We start from the raw sequence: 22,185 nt of genomic DNA, 5'->3' as shown, positions 1-22,185 counted from the left end.
TCAGAGGGGGGCTAAGAAGAAATGATCCTTACAAAATGGCTGTGGATAGTTTCAAAAAAGCAAGACTTCTGATTTGCTCCCACATGAATGTCAGATGTGGCTGCCAGCTGTACTTTGATGTTAGAAAAACTAGCACCTTCCTTAAATAATCTTGCCAAAAAATCCTGAATAGAGAGAAGAGGTGCTGTAAAAAGATCTAATACCACAATGGAGCCCAGATGGTGAATCTCTTTCATTTACCTCTATAGATCTTTCTGATGCTCTGTTTTTGTGCACAGGATAAGATGTGGAACACTGAAGAAGAAAGGCTGGCATCCATGGTCATCACTGGAATTGAAGAAACCAATTGGATAATTTTAGGACGTTGATTTACTAATGAGGCTGACTGGATGGATGAGATAAAAGATCTGGAAGAAGGTCCAGCACTCAAGGACAGTATTTTGTATAAGGCCAAAGGAAGAGGAAACAGACATGACAACACCGAAAGAGGACAATGGGAATCACTGTTACCTTGCACTGAACTGCTTTCTGAAGAAACTTTGTAATTAAGGGAAAGGGTGGAAAAGTATATAGGAGAAATAAGAGCCATATGTGAATCAAAGAATCCCTCCGTGATTGATCCTCCTGGGGGATCGGGGCAAAAATAGTTGCTACACTTGGTGTTTAGAGGCTACGTAAAGAAATAACAGCAAGTCTTGCTTCAGTGATTGAACATCATGGATGTTACTGACTGGTTGAAGGACCACATGTGAGACAGAGGTTTGGATCTGTTCAGCTTGTCTGCAAAACAATGAGAACATCTACAGATCTGTGTTTTCACTACTAAGCTTTGGGAAGACATCACCCACTGCCAAAACTCTCATGGTTTCTTGACATAGCAGATAAGAGTGGATTCCCCTTTGCTTGTTGATGTACCAGGTGACTGCCATATTGTCTGTCCAGATGGAAATCAAACTGAGAAGGTAATCCTAAAAGGCTTGCATTGCATGGAGGACTACTCTCATTTACAAGACATTGATGTGTAGCTTGGCCTCTGAAATAATCCTTCCCTTCAAAATGCCCTCACCACCCCAGAAGAAAGGCATCCCTGGTCACTGTATCTTTTGTGGGTGGGAAGATGAATGGTCAAACAAATATAACTATTAGGGAAGTCAACTATCAGAGAATAAGATGCTTGTATATTGGTGTGAGATGAACTAGAAATTGCATGGGTTGATACACATGGACCACTGGACATGTAATATCTGGCCTGAGGAATTAGTGTTATCAAGGAAGCCATTTACACCAAAAATGGAAGGCTAAATGTTGATGGAAAATTTGAGATGGAGAGTGAGAGAGAGAGAGGGAGGGGACCTCAGAAGCTTTTCAACATAAGAAGAGCATTCTTGAGTCCTCAAGTTTCACAATTTGAGATGTCATATCCAGGTGTCACCCTATGAATTCTATCATATGGTGTTATATAACTTTTCTTTAGATTGACAGTAATCCCCAGCTGTTGAAAAACTTGGAGCAAGAAGTCCCTGGTCTGAATAAGTGAGTGGTTGATGCAGTGAGTAGGTAGTCATCTAAATAAGTGAACAACTGGTACCTTTGCAGGTTCAGATGTCCTGCTACAACCACCATGCACTTGGTGAGCACCCTGCCGGCTGTTGAGAAAACAAAGGATAGTGCTCTGAGTTGGAAGTGATTGGCCCCATAATCAAAAACGGAGGAAGCGGCTAGACCACCATGCTAGTTTTATGTGATGTAGGAATCCTGAAGGTTTAGGGAGCACATCCAGTTATCCTTCCTAAAGAATAGCTGAACAGACTGAAACGCGACCGTATGGAATGTCATCTGATTTACAAACTGATTGAATTGGCCAAGGTCCATAACATGTCTGGTGTCCCCAGTCTTCTTATGAACCAATGAAAATCTAGTATAGACTCTGGATTATTAATGGGTCTGATGAGAAGAGCTGGATGACATGCTTTTCTAGCAATTTTGAAATATCTGCATCTGCCACCTTCCTCTGACTGGGTAGAACTGGATATGTCTCTTATAGATTGGAGGATGGGAAGCAAAGGGACAATGTAGCCTCTGGTAATAATATTCTGCACCCGAGAATCTTGTGTGATGGTCATCCAGGCTTGAGGATATAAAGGCAAGTGCCATTAGCTGTTGCCAAAGTGCAGCAGGCAAACAATCATTCAAGAGAACTGGAAGGGTTTGTCAGTAAAGGGATCTTAAAACCCTTGATTTTTGTGAGCCACCTCTTCCACAAGGGTGATGCCCATTAAAATTGTTACCCCCTCTGCCCTGAGGGGATCTATCAGATGAAAAGTCTTGAGAAAAACTCTGGGACTTATGGAATGACAATTTTTTAAAACCTTTTTGGTTTAAGGAAAAAGTCATTTTGGGTTTGGAAAAAAGGTACACTTGACAGACAGTGCTTTGCCCTCCTGTTCACCTCTGGTGCCTGTTTACTTGACTTTGGGTCCAAAAAGGGTGGAACCATTAAAAAGTAAATTGACAAAGGATGTTTTGAAGCTCTCCACAAAATTGCAGAGATGCATTTAGACATGCTGGTGAATGGTAATACTAGTGCCTACAGCTCTCAATGTGCCATCAGCTGCATATGAAAGCAGGCACATGGACATGTTAATATCTATTGAAGAGTGGTTTGCTGTGACTCTACAGTCTTCTGTACACTGTCAGGCTAACTTGAAAAACTCCTTGTTCATCTCTCTCAAGAAAAGTGTCAAATGGTCAGTACTAGCAAAGCAAACATTGTTAATGCATATTTCCACTTTCCAAATCTGTCCAATACCCTAAACTCCATATGAAGGAGGGTGTTGGAGATTGGTGCTGTCTTCAGACAGCTTCTGTTTTTTATGACTTCTGTCATTGAAGTTGCAGCAGTCATGAAAAAGGAGCTGTCTTCTGACAGCTCCTTTTTCGCGATTGTTATGACCACAATGGCATCTGTGGCAGGACCATTCCACAAATATGGGTATTCCTAGGGGTAACCAAAATATTATCTGGTCTTCATGGGATCAGTTCCACTATGTTGGGTTCCTGCCATGCCCACTAAGAGACTAGGTCAATGAGGTCAACAGCAAGAGTGACCACCTAGGAAGCAGATGGGCCAGCTACTAAATGCTTAATGGAATATCACATCCTTTTTGGAAGGAGCATCAGTGGAGCAACTCCTTTGATGCTTCATCCGCTGAAGAATGTCTCCAAATGAGGCATCTTCCAAGGTGGCTCTAATGGACCCCTCCCCTACCTTGAACTCAGATTTCAGTGAGAGACTATTAAAGGGAATCCAGATGTCTCATTTTGCAAGCCTGTCTACAATGGTCTTTCCCAGTGCAAGGCTCCAGAGATGGCTTGAAAATGGAAGCTGAACTCACCTGGTGAGAATCCTCAAGACCCATGAGGTTGATTGTCCCTAATTGACAGGATGATGGAAAGGAGGGACCACAGAATTCAGAGGGGATTATGATGGAGCTGAGCGTATGTGACAGACTGCCTTTCTAGACCTGTATAGTACCCTTTCAAATGTCTTGAATACTGAATCCAAAACTGGAACTGAGAAAACTCCTCAAGATCCAAAGATTCCACCATGAAACCTACCTGGGACCTAATCCAACTTAGCTCTTTGGTAAACATTGAAGCCAGGTGTCTATGTCCAAAGTACCCAAGCGAAAGGATAGCCTTAACAACCTTGGAGTTGAACCTGAGCCCTGGAACTCAGCCCTAACGTCTTGACCCCAAGACATCTAAAGATCCAATGCTGTCAGAGATGATTGAGTAATGTAAACAGTCTTACTTGAAGCTGGGCAAGTTATTGGGTCCATCAAGGCCATCTCACAGGAAAAACTCACCTCCATCGACATAAGATTTCAAGGCCAAACTGATAAAGAACATATCCAAATGGGTGTTTCCGGGAGCAGACACAGCACTCCAGTGGAGAGCAATAGAAGGGCTCCCATCTAGATTTGTGTCCTCACAAACTTTCGCATCACCCTGTCAACATCAATGCCATACAGACTCCTCAATGACCATAAGGACTTGGATGAGCAAGTCAATGAAGGTAGCCTGGAGGCAAGATGCACAGATCTGTCCTATAAACTAGACAATGGAGCTAATTACTGTCTGCTTCTGGGGAGAGCCTGAGAGGAGGAGAAGGTGATTGGATCTAAACTGGCTCCTGGATGAGTATAGGATTCAGCAGTGTCTCCATTTTTGGAAAAGGACCTGATAGAGCCATTGGATCCAATGATCTCTGCTGAGTCCTATCTTTGTCTTTGCCATCAGATTTGTATTTTTGTTTTTCATTCCTTGTCTTTCCTTTTTTCTTTTACTTTCTATTTTCTTTCTCTTTTTCTTAGAGAATTTGGATTTGTAACCACCACTTTTAGTAGACAGAGAAGCAGAAGTAAGCTTCCCTTTCAGAACAAAATTGTTCCCTCAATAAACAAGAGCCCTGGCACAAAATGAGGCACAGGGCTCAAACTCGACATCAAGGCGATCCACACCTAAGCATTGCTTACGCAACAGATGAGTGTCCTGGGGGGATCTTGTACCCAGAGGAGGTGCAATTTTTAAAGCCGGTTTATTTGTCACTCAGAGCATCAGTTTCAAAAGTCATACTTGCATGAAAGAGGAAGTTAAACACCTAATAATAAATTCCTAAAATAAACACACCTACCAGCAAAAATGTTAGACTAACACTGAATCAACAATACGATTAAGGCATATCTGCAAAAAGACATTTTTGTGTACATGGAAGTCAGAAAGGCAGAACAAAACTGCCACAATAAAGAAAAAAAAAACACTAACAATAAACTACCAAAAAATGCTTCCAAATTACTAAGACAGAAAGTAAATATGCAAACGATATTGAAATCACTTGAGCTAGGTAACAACTTTAAAAAGGAAACTGACTTATTTGACTTTGTAGCACTGAACGCACATATTGCATTCAAACCTAAAAGGTGGCAAACAATATCTGGATTATTGTAGAGTTGGAAGGGAATTAATGGAATAGAAATGATCTTAAGCCCTGGATCTGAGAACTTGAATAAAGTGCCAATGTCTGATCTGTTCAAATTCAATAACCCATTTGTTGAGTTGGATGGAGAAGACAACTTTGGATCCAGAGTTCATGTTTTTTGATTTGCAGAAAAGATAAGAACATGTTAAAAAGTAAAGGTCCTAGCACAAATCCTGTAGTACTCCTTTGGTTGCTAACATGCTCTCTGAGGTTGAACCTGACACCATCACAGTGTGGATTCTATCCCATAGCCAATTAGCTATTAATCGGGTCTATATTAGATCATCAAATGCTTAGGTTAGCGAACAGTGATTAATTGACCCCATGTTAGCGAAAGCTTACAAAACCGAACTGTCAGAACAGTGACTTTTTTCCAAGGGAAAAAAAAAAATCACTGTTCCATCAAAAAAAAAAAAAAAAAAAGAAAACACTTTAATACATGATACTAAGTGGGGGGCTTCACCCTCACACCCCTGATGTGGAGGGCTGTGCCCACCACACCCCCCTACTTAAATATACCAACTCCGAGACTGCACTACAGTGCCAAAAATGGCAAACTACCAAAGCGGCCAAGCAAATTCTTTCCCAGGGAAAAATTTGCTTACATGCCGCTTTGATATTTTGCTGTTTTAGCGTTTACAGCTCGACCAAGTCGCATTCACTAACCTGAGTCTTCGGTCAGCTGATAGGAACCCTGTCAATCTAACAACACAGGGATTAAGTTCAGGTATGTTTAACTTATTGAAAATGTTGGCATTTGGAAGACAGCATGTCTGCTCTCCATGTCTTGTGTTCTGCCTCAAAAGAAATTTAGCAGATTTATTAAACAAGTATGTAGAAAATAATAGTGGGGTCACCACATAAAGGAGCATATAAAAATTTAATAAAAAATATTAAAAACACAGCAAATAAAATAGATAAATGATTCTGGTTAAAACTTTCTTCAGATGTAAAATAACACAATAGGAACAACTATTTAAAGGGCTTAAAGCCAATCAAATTTTACATTGCAGCTGATGCCCCTTTAGAAGAGGTTTGAGGGGGGCATAACCATTCAGGCCTGGCAATTTATCTGCTTGAAGCTGTACGATCCATCGTAGTTCAGTAATCTCTGTATAATTAATAATATTGCCACCTCTCAGACTCAGTGTAATTGTTTGTAAGACCATAATGGTAAAACTATGTGATGTAAAATCAACAACATGCTTTGCCGAAGCATTATAACTATTTTTAAGTTGAATATCTCTAGCATGTTGAAGAATTCTACCTTTAAGTCAGCTATTGATTTTCCTGGTATAGAAGCTAGTACATTTGCTACATGTAGCAATGTAAATCAAGTTCTTAGTGGCACAGTCTGCATAAAGCTTCAAGACATATTTAATGCAAAAAATAGGATGTATAAAAAGATTGTTCTTATTAATATAAGCACAAGCTTTACATCATCTACATGGATAGATATCAATCCTCTGACTAAGAATGTGTTTCATAGGTAGATGCGGATGACAAAGTTTTTGTTTCAAATTCTTACTGTTTTTAAAAAACGTGGTTGTTCATCAACAATTTCTTTGATTCGTCCATCCAATATCTTCCATTTTTTTCCTAACAATCTCACATATATTGTTCATATCACTAGTATATGTTCAGATGACTCCAGTTTTATTAAATGTATCCCTTGTTAGAAGATGACTTATTATTATTACGATTCCCATAATGTATAAAAAAATATGGTACACTTCTAGTTTATCTTAGTTCTGTTTTATTCATTATGGTGTCCACTTCATGAATATTATAGCCTCTAGCCAAATATTCTTGAGCAAGATCATCAGAAGCTCTTATAAAATCTTCAGCTGATGTATGAAGCCATGAAGTCCTGACTAACTGACCTTTCATTATATTGCGATATATGTACCCAGGATGCATACTAGTTCTGTGCAGAAGCTTGTTCTTCCAGCATGTTTTCTGATACATTTTGGTGGTAAATTTGTTATCTTTGTCTGCAGAAACATATACATCTAAAAAGTCAATTCCTTCATATGAGGTTTGCATTTTAATTTAAGGAAGGTAGTCGTATCATCCAGATAGGTTACAAAACAGATCAATTGCTCTCTCGTACCTCTCCATAACAAATATCTTTTGTAAAAAGCAATATGTTGAAAAAAAAGGATGAACAGGAGAAAGTGCAAAATGTTCTTCCCAGTTAGCCAACATTAAGTTTTGTTTGCTGAGTTTTTAATGTTGTTATTAATATCTGTTATGCTCCTTTACATGGTGACTGCACTGATTATTATTTTCTATATACTTGCTGGCTTTATATGGTGCTGCCCTTTGGTGACTGACAGTGTTTTTTTATTTAGATTCATTAAACAGAGTCTACACTTACCAAAGTCAAAAGTTTATGGGTTGGGTCTTACAAGATATTTTATATTAAAGTTTATTAGGTCTGTTATGAAATTATGGTATGCACAATCCTTTTGCCACTTATATGGTGAGGATAGCATCACTGATGTTAAGGATTTTCTGGGTTCATTTGAGTGGAAAATTCAAATGCTATTACTTCTGATGTTACTATAAAAGATCGCTGTGCATTTTTAAACTATTTGGGGGTGTGGCATAATGGTTAAGTTGTTTACCTTACAAACACAAGGTGCAGGGTTTGATTCTTACAAGGGGTAATTGGCTAAGCTTAAAAATGTCCCATAAGAGCAGTTAGCCTAGTACTAATCTATGAACCTCTATGCATGCTAAAGAAAGTCATATTTGTTTTGAAAGTGTAATAAATATTGGTCAGGTATTAGTGATGTTGACTAGTTTACGAGAAGAAAAGTGATGTGTCCATATCCAGTGAAAAACTGAAAGAACAATAAGGGCAGCAATGAATGTAGAACTTCTACAATGGGAATAAGTAGAGCAGATAACAGCAAGAATTAAATGAAATGGTGCATATGCTTATTTGACTTAGAATGTGAACAGACGTTGCTGTTCTGGAACAACAGAATAATATGCTGAATTTGTTTAAAAGATATGGCACCCTGACAGTACCTCATCGGCAGGATTATGTACAATGAATGGCCATTGTTGCATTCCTTAAAATGTGGGAAGATTGGAGATTGAAGATGCTGAACACATACAGCAAAAAAGTGAGATCTTAATTCCCCATGTCCTAAGAAGGATAAAAATGTGTGGAAATAAAAAAGACATAGATGGAAGTGGATGATGTGCCCTACATTATTGGGAGAGGAAATATCCATAGTATTAAGCTACTTTTAACCACAGTAAGATGAAATGGGTCCCCCTGGTTGCAATGTCTACCCAAATAAATGACTTAACATATCAAGATACACCCGTTGAAACTGGAACAATTTTTATACATTGTATGGTCCTTTACAATACAGGGTCCAGGAAGTATTTCTCACCATCAAACCTTATTGCCTGTGCTAGGACAGCATAGATAGAAGCACTCATTAATTATTATTTTGTGGTCCCTTTAACAGTAAGAACATAACTTTATGTTTCTAGAAAATATATAATCAGTGCAGTAAGTCAGCCAGACTTTGAGCTGTTAACTGAGAAGGAGTAATCAGTATCAGGATCCCAGCCAACTTGCATTCATTTCATAATCCAGCTTGGTCATGACACTGTTAGTAGAGAGGCAGTTGACTGGTCTCCAGCATGCAGACTGCTCCTCTTATCATTTGAAATCTTCAAAAAATAGGTATATCAACAGATAAGTTGAGGCAGCATTATCGAACTAGATTGAAGAAAAAGACCATGTTTGATGCACAATGAAAGGTATGCAAGACTGAGGTATGAAAAATAGCACAGGAAATTAAAAATGAGTCTTCAGTGCACACACTTAAAGGAATGGCTGACCTTGGTCTGAAATTCATTAGAAGCAAGTTTAGTGCAAGGATTCTGAGGTTTTAATGGCAATTAGACAGGTAAAGAGATTAGTTTATATTATTTACTATATGAAGATACAATCTGCATGGAAAAGACTTAAACAGTTCTAGCGAACAAAAGACAAAACATTACAAAATGCATTTGTGTTTATATTAGAGGCAAGAGGGGGGAAGGAGACAAGGATTTTGTTTTTATAAACACAAAAAAAAGAAAGAAAAAAGTCAAGTACTTATATCTTCATATGAAATAATAAAATGTAACATCGCCTCCAAACTATTATACAACCAGAGTGCACACAAATAGATAATTATCAATATCTTTCATTCTTTTTCAAGGCTCTAGGTAAAGATATGTGCCCCATCCCACTTTCCGCAGCAAGATGAAACTTTAGATATTTTCCAAAGGTAGTATGAACAGTAATTTAGAACAAAAATAAAGGACAAAATGTTGTCTTCATCTTTTTTTTTTTGTTTTCAATAGACTCTGATATTTGGATGTATGCCCAGCCATGGTCTGTGTACAACAACAGGGTCATGATACTGGATGGTAGCATTTCTTCATGGAGACTTAGTTGGGGGGGGTGGAACCTAGATGGCTAACTTGAAGCAGTGAGTTTTGAGAGCTCATAAACTAGTATAATAATATAGAAAATTTTATTATTTTCAAGTTTAAAACATCAGAAACCTATAGATAAACTACTAAACTACATAAATATCAATTTTGGTGGAGCTATACAAAATTTTTCCTGTCAAGTAACTTGGAGATATATTGAGTCACTGAATATGAACAACTCAAGGAGTTCTCATTCTGATGCTACTTTAAAAACAGAACTGCAATTGATGACATCTACCTTTCAGGGACTATCTTTGAAGATGGATGGCTTTAAAAATGACTTAGAAAACCTCACATTAAATTCTCAAAAACAGACTGGTACTTTTAATGAACTATTATAACAACACCATACAAAAATAACAAATATAAAGACTTTTCTAAATGACATTGAATGGATACTCAAAGAGGAAGAATTCCAAAATGAATTTCTGCTTAAACAGAATACATGGATGCATAGCAAAATAGATGACTCAGAAAACATGGAAAGGAGAAACAACATAAGGATCTGTGGTCTGCCTGAAAACACTGAAAGAGAAGACATTATTTAATTCTTAACAACCTGGATTCCTGAATTTTTAGACTTGAAAGAGGGACTTTCATTTGGGATTGAAAGAGCACATAGAGCACTGAGGAAACCTGCTTCTAACTCTACAAATATTCCACTTAGATCCATAGTTATAAAAATGTCTTTCATTTCTGGACAAGGAACTAATATTAAAATCTGCTTGGGGAAAATCACCCTTAAAATACAATCAAAGCCTGATAAGGTTTGACAATGATTATTCTTCCAGAATACTAGAAAAAAAGAAAAAAGTCTGACGAATAATCAAATTGTTGAAACAAAACAACATTAAAGCACAGCTGGCCTTTCCAGCCAAGATAAAAATACTTTTTGCCAATGAGATGAGAACCTTTAATAACTTAGAAGAAGCTACTATTTTCATCAAAAACAACAACATAATGTCTGTCCCAGAAGAAATGGAATGGATGGCCCCTACTCTTAAAAGAATTAAAAAAAATCATTGGACAGATGATAGAAAGAAGAACCAATAGCTGTCCCGAAAAATAACTCTTACAACTGCATTTCTCAAAGTATCAACTGATATGGTACATCATTTGTCATCTGTTTTTATTTTTTTTAAAAAAAGAGGGTTTCTTAAACAATTGAGAAACAGTAATGATTTATTCAGAATGTTCAAAGAGTCCAGTAATTCTTCACAAACAAAGGTAGGTCAAGATGGGTTACAATGTATATTATATATAAGCCAAACAAACCAACATATAGTGTAAACATATATCTTTCTATTCCCCTACTTGAACTCAGTGAATACTTATCTTGTTCATGTGTCATTGTTTTTACTTATAATAATTTAAGTAATTAGTCAACTAATTCAACAAGGTACCATTCATCAGAGTTCAGACTCAAATGTAACAAATTAGCATCAAATATAATAGCAGTAACAGTATAGTGTTTTGAAAAGAAATGCTGTCATAGAGACTAATGCCTTCTTCAGTCAAAGTATGATTTAGAAATGTCACATATATCCTGGTTGAATAATAATAACAAGCTCTTAGTACAAATTTCATTATTATTCTGTATAAACATAGTTAATACCAATTATGGCAAGTATCATAGCTTTGACTGCTGCTTGATCAATCCTGATATGGTGTGCGTGGATGCAGCCATGTATGGCAGCTAATCCAAATGTCATTATTATCCTTTCTAAACATAATTAATATCAATTACGGCAGGTATGATAGCTTCGAGTGCTGTTTGATTAAGCCTGACATGGTGTATGTGGATGCAGCTGTGTCTGGCAGCTGTTGTGTGTTGCCGTTTTTGTTTCAGGGAGGCTATGGGTTGTGGCTTGTGATCAAGGTTTATTGATGCCTGTGTATTAGAAAGAGACAGTTGGTGTTTTACCCTGGATCCAGTGGAGGGGTGTGGCTAGATCTGTGGTTTGGGATATTTTGGCAGAGTGTGTTTTGTTTGTGCATCTGCTGAATGAGAGGTGGGAGGGCTGGTAGAGTGTGTTGTCTCTTGTTGTAGATGCTTGCTGGGAGGTTTTTTTTTTTTTTATCTGTTTGCTCTTTGCTCTTTTCCTAGCTGCTGCCTCGCTGAAAAGGAGGGAATTTAGGCTTGAAGTTGCAGTGAAGTGAATAGGTGCATTGTGAGCCTCTGGTATGTAGTACACAGCCACATTAACAGAAACAGATGCTCCCAGGTTGCTATGGTAATGGAGACAGAGTGATAATAATAAGGAGCCTCCGAGATGATTCTCAGCAATGACATTTTTTGGTTTAAAAAAAAAAAAAATATATATATATATATATATATATATATATATAAATATATATATAATAAAAGAGCTGTTGTAAACCGCATGTACACATATTGATGGTCTACCAACACTTCATTTAGGTCATTAAGTTGATTTTTGATAAAAAAAAAACACACAATAGTTATGTAATGTATGATTTTAGTAAATCTAGACATAAAATATATAATCATCATATAAGATGAAGCAGTCTGCTGAATTTAGATATTAAAGACAGTATTTAATAGCATGTGCTTGTGTATAATAACACTACTGTTTTAACTTGTCATAAATGACATACACTATGTTGAACATCAAGGGGAAGATGATGACTTTCTTACATAAGTAAATATGCATAACACGTCATGTAATTGCTTTAACTTGAATTGTGGTTTTGTAACTAATGTTTTATACATGACATCAAACTGACAATGTTGTTCAAGGGAAACAATAGAAGCTTGAACTAGAAATGTCACAGAATGTAATGATCACATTCTGAACAAATAGCATTAAATTGACAATAATCACTCAGCTTAACCTTTGCTCATTATACAAAATAGAATGATGCCATTTAAATCTAAAACCTTTCAGTATATGCCATTAAAATGGCAATTTATGAATATGGAAATGGAACTTGTAATCATTAATCAAAATAAGTGGTTTTGTTGTTTTTAACCTACAATTTCACTCATTTTATAAGAAATGACTGATATAAAAATCCTTATGTGTAGGAAATGGGGGGTGCACTGATAATTAAAATGAACTAACTTTCATCAATGTTTACATAAAACAAACTTGATGCTTTAAGTAAGTTAGCAACAAACAAAGTGATTGCTTAAATGCTGATAAATAATGAAATATAACTTCTGATATATCCAGTAAAATACATTGTATTATAAACATTAGGTATAAATATTATTACCATCTATTTATTTTAAGTGATATCTTTTGAAAGACTTCATCAATAAGGGTGAATATGTTAAACAACTGTATGCTATAAACTTTTACTGAGGTTTTATATATATGATACATCCTACTTCATTATGATTGAATTGGTTGTCATCTATCTTTCATGTAAATATTAATTGCTTATACAATAAGTAGACATTTATATTGTGTTAGAATTCTGTCTAATCTACAATAGTACTATATCTGTTCAAAATAATATAAATATTGCATATTCCTATTACAAATATTCTCCATATGATAATTCAATTTATGGAGCTCAGTTGTCCTTGATTGTCAATGTATGAGTGATAATCAGATGGATTTATATTTATCCATCAGATTAGGAATGATTTTCATTCCATGGCTAGTGCAGATCTTAGTGTTGTTAATATTTATAAATTTAAATTTGTTATTTCACAAACATATTTTTAGTATGCCTGACCAAAGCATTACTTTATTGGTAAACACTTAAAAGTATACAACTGATAATTCCCTTTAAAATCTCAAACATATACTTTATAGTTATCAGAGGAAAATGTTTAATAGTTACAATAAAGCAAAAAATACATAGTCTAAATAACCTAAGATGGATTTACCTTTATTATCTTTAAATACCAATGGCTTAAACAATCCTAGCAAGAGACCAAATCTACTGAAATATTTAAAACTGAACAAAGCACAAATTGTCTTCCTTCAAGAAACTCATGTTAAAACCAATGACAATTACAAATGGAATCCTAAGTAATATATGATATTGGTATAATCCACTTATAAGACAAACACAAAAAGGATAACAATTTTATGGAAAACAAATGTGATTAACCCAGAAATCATTTATAAGTATGAAGATAAAGGAGGCCGTATGGCATTAGTAATAGTTAAATATAATAACAGAATATGGACCCTAGCCAATCAATACTGGTTCCCGGGCACTGGATCAGAAACTGTTAAAAAACACAAGGATTTCATTTCCAGTAATTATAAAGTAACTTAATATTAGGAGCAGATTTGAACTGTATATATGATATTTCTAAAACTACAAATAAAAGACTGCTGCGTGCATCTGCTGTATCAAAAGCTTTAAACAAGTGGGTAGAATCATTTCATCTTGTAGTTACTTTCAAATTTAAAGAAGATAAATCTTTGTTGTTTTCCCATCAAGATCACAAATTTGGTACCCAAACTAGAATAGATAAAATATTTGCTGCCCAAGATTTACACTCTAAAATCATTAATTTCTCAATTACTCCCTGCCACTTTTCAGACCACAATTCATTGATACTGAAACTTCAAAATGAGTACAAACCATTAATCTTTAACTCCAGAATTCCAGCATATATAACTGAAATTAAAGAGTTTAAGCCCTGGTTATTATCTGAATTACAGTTCTTCTTAGATATTAAACCATAACTGCTGCTCAATGTGTTTTAAACTTGAATGTATGGTAATGTTATGCATATATAACTTTAAAATGTTACTTTTTGTAAAGTGTTTTATAATAAGTTAGTACTATATGTGCTAAATGCTGGTATTGCTTATGACTGTAATGTGCTTGAAACTAGCATTTACTAAATGTTCAATTTGTATTATTATCTTGGAGCTTTTCTCCCCGGGTCTCCGCTGAAAATGGACATATATCCAGTCGGACTATCCCGGTCAACAAATGTAAAATAAATAAATAAAAATTAATTACTCCACAGAGATAAATAAAATAATGATATGGATTCATTAAAAGCTTACATATATGGTAAAACCCTAACTTGGTATAAAAAAATCAGAGAATGGGATTCTGAATTATTAGATCTACAATCTAAACTTTTGTCAGTAAAAACTGAAAAAACTCAAAATCATTTGGAGATGAAATAGAAATTATAAGTATTAAACAATAAATACAATGAAATTCTAACACATAAAACTAGTTTAGCTTTAGAAAAACTAAAAATTAATACCTTGGCCACTTCTCCCAAATATCTACATAATTTATCCACAAGAATCAAAATTAAATCAAAAGCTAATAATATTAAAAGTATCTTCCATGAAAAGAAAGGGAAAAATGTCTCATATATAGGTGACATTCTTGATACCTATAGAAATCACTATATGGAACATTTACAAAAATAAAATATACATATTGATCAATTAAATCTAGATGAAAAATGTTCTAATATAAACAAAATACCAGAAAAATTAAAACTAGATCTGCAAGCACCCATATCATACAAAGAAATTACAGATACAATAAAAGAAGGTAAAAATGTAAAAGCTCCAGGTATAGATGGCATAATTATGGAAATATATAAACTTTTTCCTTCAATGATACTATTCCTCTTCTATAAAACTCTATGAGAAATTCAGTCACAAGCTTTAACACCACCCTCTTGGAGATCTTAATCACACCAGTCCTAAAGGAAAACAAATCCCCAAACTTCTGTACCTCATATAGACCTATGTTATTATTAAATAATGACTATAAGATAGTTATGACAATATTAACTAACAGAATGAAAATACCACTATCCACAACAATAAATAATGATCAAACTGGATTTCTATATCATAGACACATACACGACAATATTAAAAGGATCATTTATGTTATAGATTATATTAATAAAGAAATAAACACTCATAATTGGCTTAGATATAGAAAAAGCCTGTGATTCCCTAAATTAGGACTCTTTATTCAAAATTCTGGTGTTATTTGAATTTCCTCCTTCCTTTGTTCATCTAACTAAAGAATTATATATATATATATATATATATATATATATATATATATATATATATATATATATATATATATATATACAAATAATTTAGCACATGTTATCCTAGGTCCTTTCACCTCTGAATCTATACATATAATAAAGGATACTAAACAAGGATGTCCCACGTCACTGATTCTATTTGCTTTGGGTATTGAAATATTGGAAGATTCAATACATAACAATGCAAAAATCAAAGGAGTAGATGTTTATGAACAATACAATTCTAAAATAATGTTCTTTGCTGATGACATATTATTAACATTACCCAATACAAAAGAGACATTAGAAGAATTAGATATTTTAATTGACATATTTTCCAGGACTTCAGGACTCCATTTCAATAAATCAAAATCAAAATGTTTATTTTTAAATAAAAAAAAAAAGATTTGCAGACAAAGGGGAATCACATTATAGGGGAACAATAATCTACCTTAAAATATCTAGGATTTGAGTTATGCAAGGATAATAATGAATTAGCCTCAAAAAACTACAATAATATCATCAATACAATCAAAATATTTGTGGAAAAGTGGAACAAAATAATATTAACATTTGAAGATAGACTACAGTTAATATTTTTTTTTTACTATCCAAGATTCTATATATAGCTTTGGCAATACAACTGTTACCAGAAAATAATATATTCAAAGAAATAAACTCATGCCCAATAACATTTTTATGGTTTTCAAAAAGAAACAGAATAGCTTTGATACATCATATCAGATCATGGAAACAGGGAGGATTAAACTTTCCTGATATAGAAACGTATATAAAAGCATCAATATCTAAAACCATCTCAGACTGGATAAGTCCAAATTATTCTGCAAATTGGAAAGAAGCACTAACTGCAATATCAATAAATGAATTTGATTTAAAAAATTCAAATAACAGATAAAAACAATTTGCCATTACACATATTATGTATTAGTATGCAATATAACATAACAAAGCCCACTAAAACTCATATGATTATTTATTATATTGACTAATTTAGGAACATTATTAATCCAAAAATAGATTTAAAAAACTGGTTTGATCTCTTAATACCATTCATTGTTACAAACAGCTATCCACATAAAATATACAGAGAAATAATTAACTCCTGGAAACAGAAATGATTTGTTTGTTGGTTTCAATGTATCAAAGAACTAAAAGTTCTGGATATGCAAACAATAGAAACAACATACAAAATTCCAAAACAAAATTGGCTAACTATACAAAGCATTCTGACATATTCACAAGATTTATTCAGAATAATTAGTAATTCCACATTTAAAGAAATACCTAATCTTACGAAATACCTATATACAATCATATATAATAATTATGACATGGGAAATAGCATTTCGAAATTTTACAAGATAATGCTAAATTATAAAAAACACCTAAATCATCATATTGGAATTATATAACAAAAAGGACACTCATTACAGCTAACTGAAGAAATTAAATCAAATATTTTATTATCAATGAAACTTACATCCTTTACACAATACTGGAAAGTTTTTAATTGGAAATGCTTGTGCAGAGCATTCTCAACTCCAGATAGAATTATTAAAACTAATTATTCAACAAAGGGAATATATTGGAGGTGTGAGCAAATACACAATGCAGATTGGAATCACATTTTTTTTCGAATGTGTTAAAATTAAGCCATTTTGGAATGATACTAAAAACTTTTTACAAGCTTTATTTAATGTATCATTTAACTTATCTAAAGTTCTAGTATTATTAAATGTGTACGAAGGCCCTCATTTGAATGAGTCAAATATGTATCTAGCTTGGACAATACTTGCAATCTCGAGGAAGTGTATAATAAGAAGATGGAATACGAACACAATACCAACTTTGGAAGACTTCTACAGCCTACTGAAGGCCACAACATTGCTGGAAATTAAAATTAAAATTAAAGAATTAAGGCTTCATCCTAAGCCATTTATCAACAATCCATGGAAAAAAGTCTTATCATTGATTGACACTTTACAATAACTGAACAGATACACTCTGATAACTGGATCGTTATACCTATAAAGCAATTGTATATATTGAACTCTGTTCTAGTGTCATGCTGATGTAAATAGTGCACATAGTTATTTAAGATGTTATATACAAATACTATGGAATTTATTCAACTGTATTTGAAAGATAAAACTTTTTTTGAAGAAAGGGACTTAGTTGGTTGCAACTGATAGTTCAAATAATACATAATAAAGGAAGAGTAGTGCTGTTGTTTTGTGGTTTCTCCTTGCTTAAGGGATATTTGTTGCTTTTGGGTATAGTTATATACATAAAAAAGTGTAAGAAAAAAGAAAAATCAATTGATTGACACTTGCAATAATTGCGTGATTATTATCCTGACATGCATATATAGAAGCATGAGAAGCAAAAGCTATTCCACTTGGAAACGGCCTTCACATCCATTTAACAGATGATAGCATTATCAGTGCCAGTACCACATCAATGAAAAACTGAAAGCATGACATCTGAAGAGGCTAAAATACATCTCTGCTAGGTACAAAGAAGCCTGAGATTCGTTACAATGAAATAATTTGAATATTTAGATATTAACTTGTCCAGGGCTGCTCCTGACCTATTTAAGGGAAAGTCTAGCTGAATAATACTGAATGACAGTTAGCAGAATGAACAGTTTTACTTTATAACTTTTAGTCAGAATTTCTGGAATAAAAATAAACCTCCACCCTTAAGTGGTGTTTCCTCCACAAAACCTAGTGAGATGAAAGATGGTATAGAAAGTAAATACAGATTTTCTATTGAACTCAAGTCCCACAATGTAAGCAGGCAAAAATGGTTTATGTAGATGATATAGGAGGCTTTCTAGTATGGATTTTTAGTTATGTAAGGTAGTAGCTAGTATACACTAGGGAATGCCACATAGGAAGAGAGAAAAGTATATCTGACTAGCACTGGAGAGTGAACTAATAAATCAGTTTCTCACAGTGAGGTATAAAACTCTGAAATAACCCCCTTGGGACCAGGGACAATGAGAAATAAGTCAATTAAGGACAGTCTGTAAACATATAATGGAGTGAAGAGGTTAGTGTTTGGAAGGCTGGAACTGGGATTTCATGGGACAACAGACAGTCAAGCCTCTTCATGGGATGTGAAAAGTTAAAAGTGGTGAGGGAGAACTCTGAATTCCAGAGACAGATAAAACTTAAAGACCACATCAATTTGGGGGGGGGGGGTAGGTGGGGTTGTTTGAAAGCAAACCTGGCAGAGTCAATATTGTTCTAGCAGAAGGTTTACAAAACTGGATATTTAAATAGTATTATACATGAAACAACATGGGTTTGTTTTTTTTATCAAAAATAAGAAATGCCTAATAGGGTAATGGCAAAACTTCATAGAATACAAGAATATGAAAGGGTAATAAAGAATAAAGATGGGTCTTAATGCATTGTTTAAGCATTCTGAAGGTTACCTTTATTTTAAAGGATTTTTTAAATGTTTTGGTGTATGCAGAGAGTAACATAAGAGTAGAACACAGAGGAGACTGCTTATAGTATTTGGAATTTGAGTGACAGGATGTAGATCCTATCCTAGTAGGAGCAGGAGGGTTTGCCCTTGCTTACCTAGATGATATTGCTATCTACAGCCATTCCTGGCAAGAGCACCTTCAACATGTCAGGGAGGTCCTGGGCAGACTACAGAGGGCAGGGTTGAATATTAAGCTGAACAAATGTCAGGTGGGTATGGCAGAGGTCTCCTACCTAGGACATAGAGTGGGGAGTGGTAAGATAAGGCCAGAACCTGCCAAAATGGAAGCCATTCAGGCATGGCCTCCACCTGTTACTAAAAAGCAGATAAGGGCATTTTTAGGGACAGCAGGGTACTACAGAAAGTTTGTCCCAAGTTATACTACCATAGCTTCTCCCCTCACAGACCTGACAAGTGAGAACAGGCCAGATAGGTTAGTGTGGACCCCAGCATGTGAGCAGGCAATCCAGAAGCTTAAAAAAGCTTTGGGAGGACCCCCTGTGTCAGCTAGTCCAGATTACAGCAAATAATTTGTTGTGCAGGTGGATGCTTCAAACCATGGGGTGGGAGCTGTACTTAGTCAGATTTCTTCAGAGGGGGAAGAGCACCCAGTGGTTTATCTCAGTCATAGGTGCCAACCTAGGGAGGAATGCTATACAGCTGTAGAAAAGGAATGTCTAGCTATAGTGTGGGCACTGCAGAAACTTCAGCCTTATCTGTATGGAAGGAAATTCACTGTTATGACAGATCACAACCCACTAACATGGTTAAACAGAGCCAGACAGCAAAATGCCAAGTTGCTAAGATGGAGCCTGGAGTTGCAAGCATATGATATGTCCGTGCACCACCACAGTGGGATTAGCAATGCCAATGCATATCAGCTCTCAAGACAGGGAATGGGGTAAGGTATACTCAGATAGACCTCACTCCCTCTAGCAGCATTTCTCAAGGGTCAAACTAGCTTGAGTTCTCCCGGGGGCAGATATGTGAAGATTGGGTGAAGATAGGTGAAGGCTGCCAGAACAGCCAGTTAGAATTTTGGAGATAATTCTGTCATCTGCAAATATTATTGCATACCACAGGCTTGTTGTCTTAAATGGTAAAAATAGTGTTACATGTGGAACTGAAAACAAATTTAACAACAGTGCACTCTGCTGACCAAGTAAATCATGTTGTGACCCTTTGATGTAAACATGGCTCCAGCCAGTCTAGATGAAGGAATTCTAGCTATTGTTTTAAGGCCGGAGTTAATGGTCAGAATTTACATCCATAAATGCTCTTTATTGCTCTGGTTTCTACCCAGAGGTGAAGTATGTAAATGTAGTTTCTGTTAGCCTGGGAACGAAGGGAAGTGTGAAGAATGATGTAATGTGAACCAGGAATGTGATTTTAAAAACAGAGAGAACCAGAGAGCATAGAGCATTAAGAATTTTTGTCTTGACGATCCAACTCATCAGCACTGTCTTGCTCTATATGTAAATTTATCATAGACTTGTGTGTTCTCTTAGAAATAGCTAGAAACTAGAAAGATTAGATTAAGTGTTTTTCTGTGATGTTAGAACTGTACTACTGAATTATTTTAAGTATTTCTGTGTGATCTCTGAACTCTTGACTAGCACTGTGTAGTTGAAAGCATTGTCTTTTGGTTTTAATTATTTATTAGTAAATATTTTAAAACCTTTTAACTGTGGCTGGTTTGTGTAGAGATAGGTTAAGGTCTAGAGTACATTGCATGCTTATATTGATCCTGTACCAAGTCACTCTAATAAGCCTTGACTGTTTAGTCATAATACCAATTAGATAATAATATTGTACAGTAATAATTGGACACCCTTTTAAGGGCTTTTGGGTAGCTGATAAATATTAGGTGAGTGGTGGCAAGTGATACTACTGTATAGTCTGGGTAAAAGGGGCACAGCTGTAGAACCTGTGCCAGCCTTCCCCAGAAGTGTCTGTGTGGTTGCATAAACTCTTCTCAAAGTGCATGTGTGTGTGTGTGTGTGTGTGTGTGTGTGTGTGTGTGTGTGTGTGTGTGTGTGTGTGTGAGTGTGTGTGTGTGTCAGCTACTTGGGCAGGGATGTGAAGCACTGGTTGGACAGAGACGGTGCTAGAGGTTTTAGCTTACCCCCTAAGCTGAGATCTGGACCCTATAGCTGTGCCAATGGGAGTCTTATTGGGGATGTGGGGAGCAAGGGAGTGACCAGCCCAGGACCGACTGTTATCTCTGTGTGCTCTTAAGGGAAATTGAACTTTACTGTGGGTATTTGTTATCCTTTCCTCATAAATGAGATGCCCTCTCTGGTGTTAGTGGTGAGGATTGAAGCTACTTGATTGCTGGGCCAGGGCAGGAGTGTCACACATATTATAAGGAAAACATAGTTATACCATTTCCATTTTTTTAATTGTAATTATATACAAAAAGAGCAAACTGTGTTATGTATTTTAAAAGCCCAAATAAATAAACAAGCATAAACAAATATAAAACAAAAATATATGAAAATGTTTAAACATGAAGAATAAAAACTATATTGACATGTATCAGCTAATGCATATCATAGCTTGTTGATAGGACTTCAAACTCTGAACACACACATACACACAGACATATACATCGTCTATCATATAACACCTCTCATTCATCTGCATGCATTTAACATGCAGCCACACACATATCAGCATGCACACCCCATCACTACCTCTGCATTAAATGTCCTTCTTATCTCCAGCACAATGTCACTTACTGAAGATTATGAATGAATGCAAACTTTTGGCCTTGTTCATTAACACTGTTGACCAAGTTAAACTTATATAGCAAATAATAGTCTGAATCGATTATCCCTGTAAAAAACTTATAGCAGTTATCTCTGGAGAGAGAGCAAGGGTAATTAGCACTGGCTGCTGCCATCTGAATGCCTCATTAGCATTTTCACTGGGCCTCAGAGACCAAGCTCTGCAGTGCTGCACCTTGATTGGATATAACAATGTCTTAGGTCAGTCTCTCTATCAGAAATGGTTAACAAAAGGGGGTCAAATGGGATTACCCTTCTTGTAAATCTTCCTATATCTCTCCATGTATTGTTGATCCCACAGTTAGCACTGC

The sequence above is a fragment of the Protopterus annectens genome, chromosome 4.part0 (genome assembly GCF_019279795.1).
Source record: "Protopterus annectens isolate FY-2018-M chromosome 4.part0, PAN1.0, whole genome shotgun sequence".
Lineage (NCBI taxonomy): Eukaryota > Metazoa > Chordata > Ceratodontiformes > Protopteridae > Protopterus > Protopterus annectens.
This window is presented reverse-complemented; position numbering follows the sequence as displayed.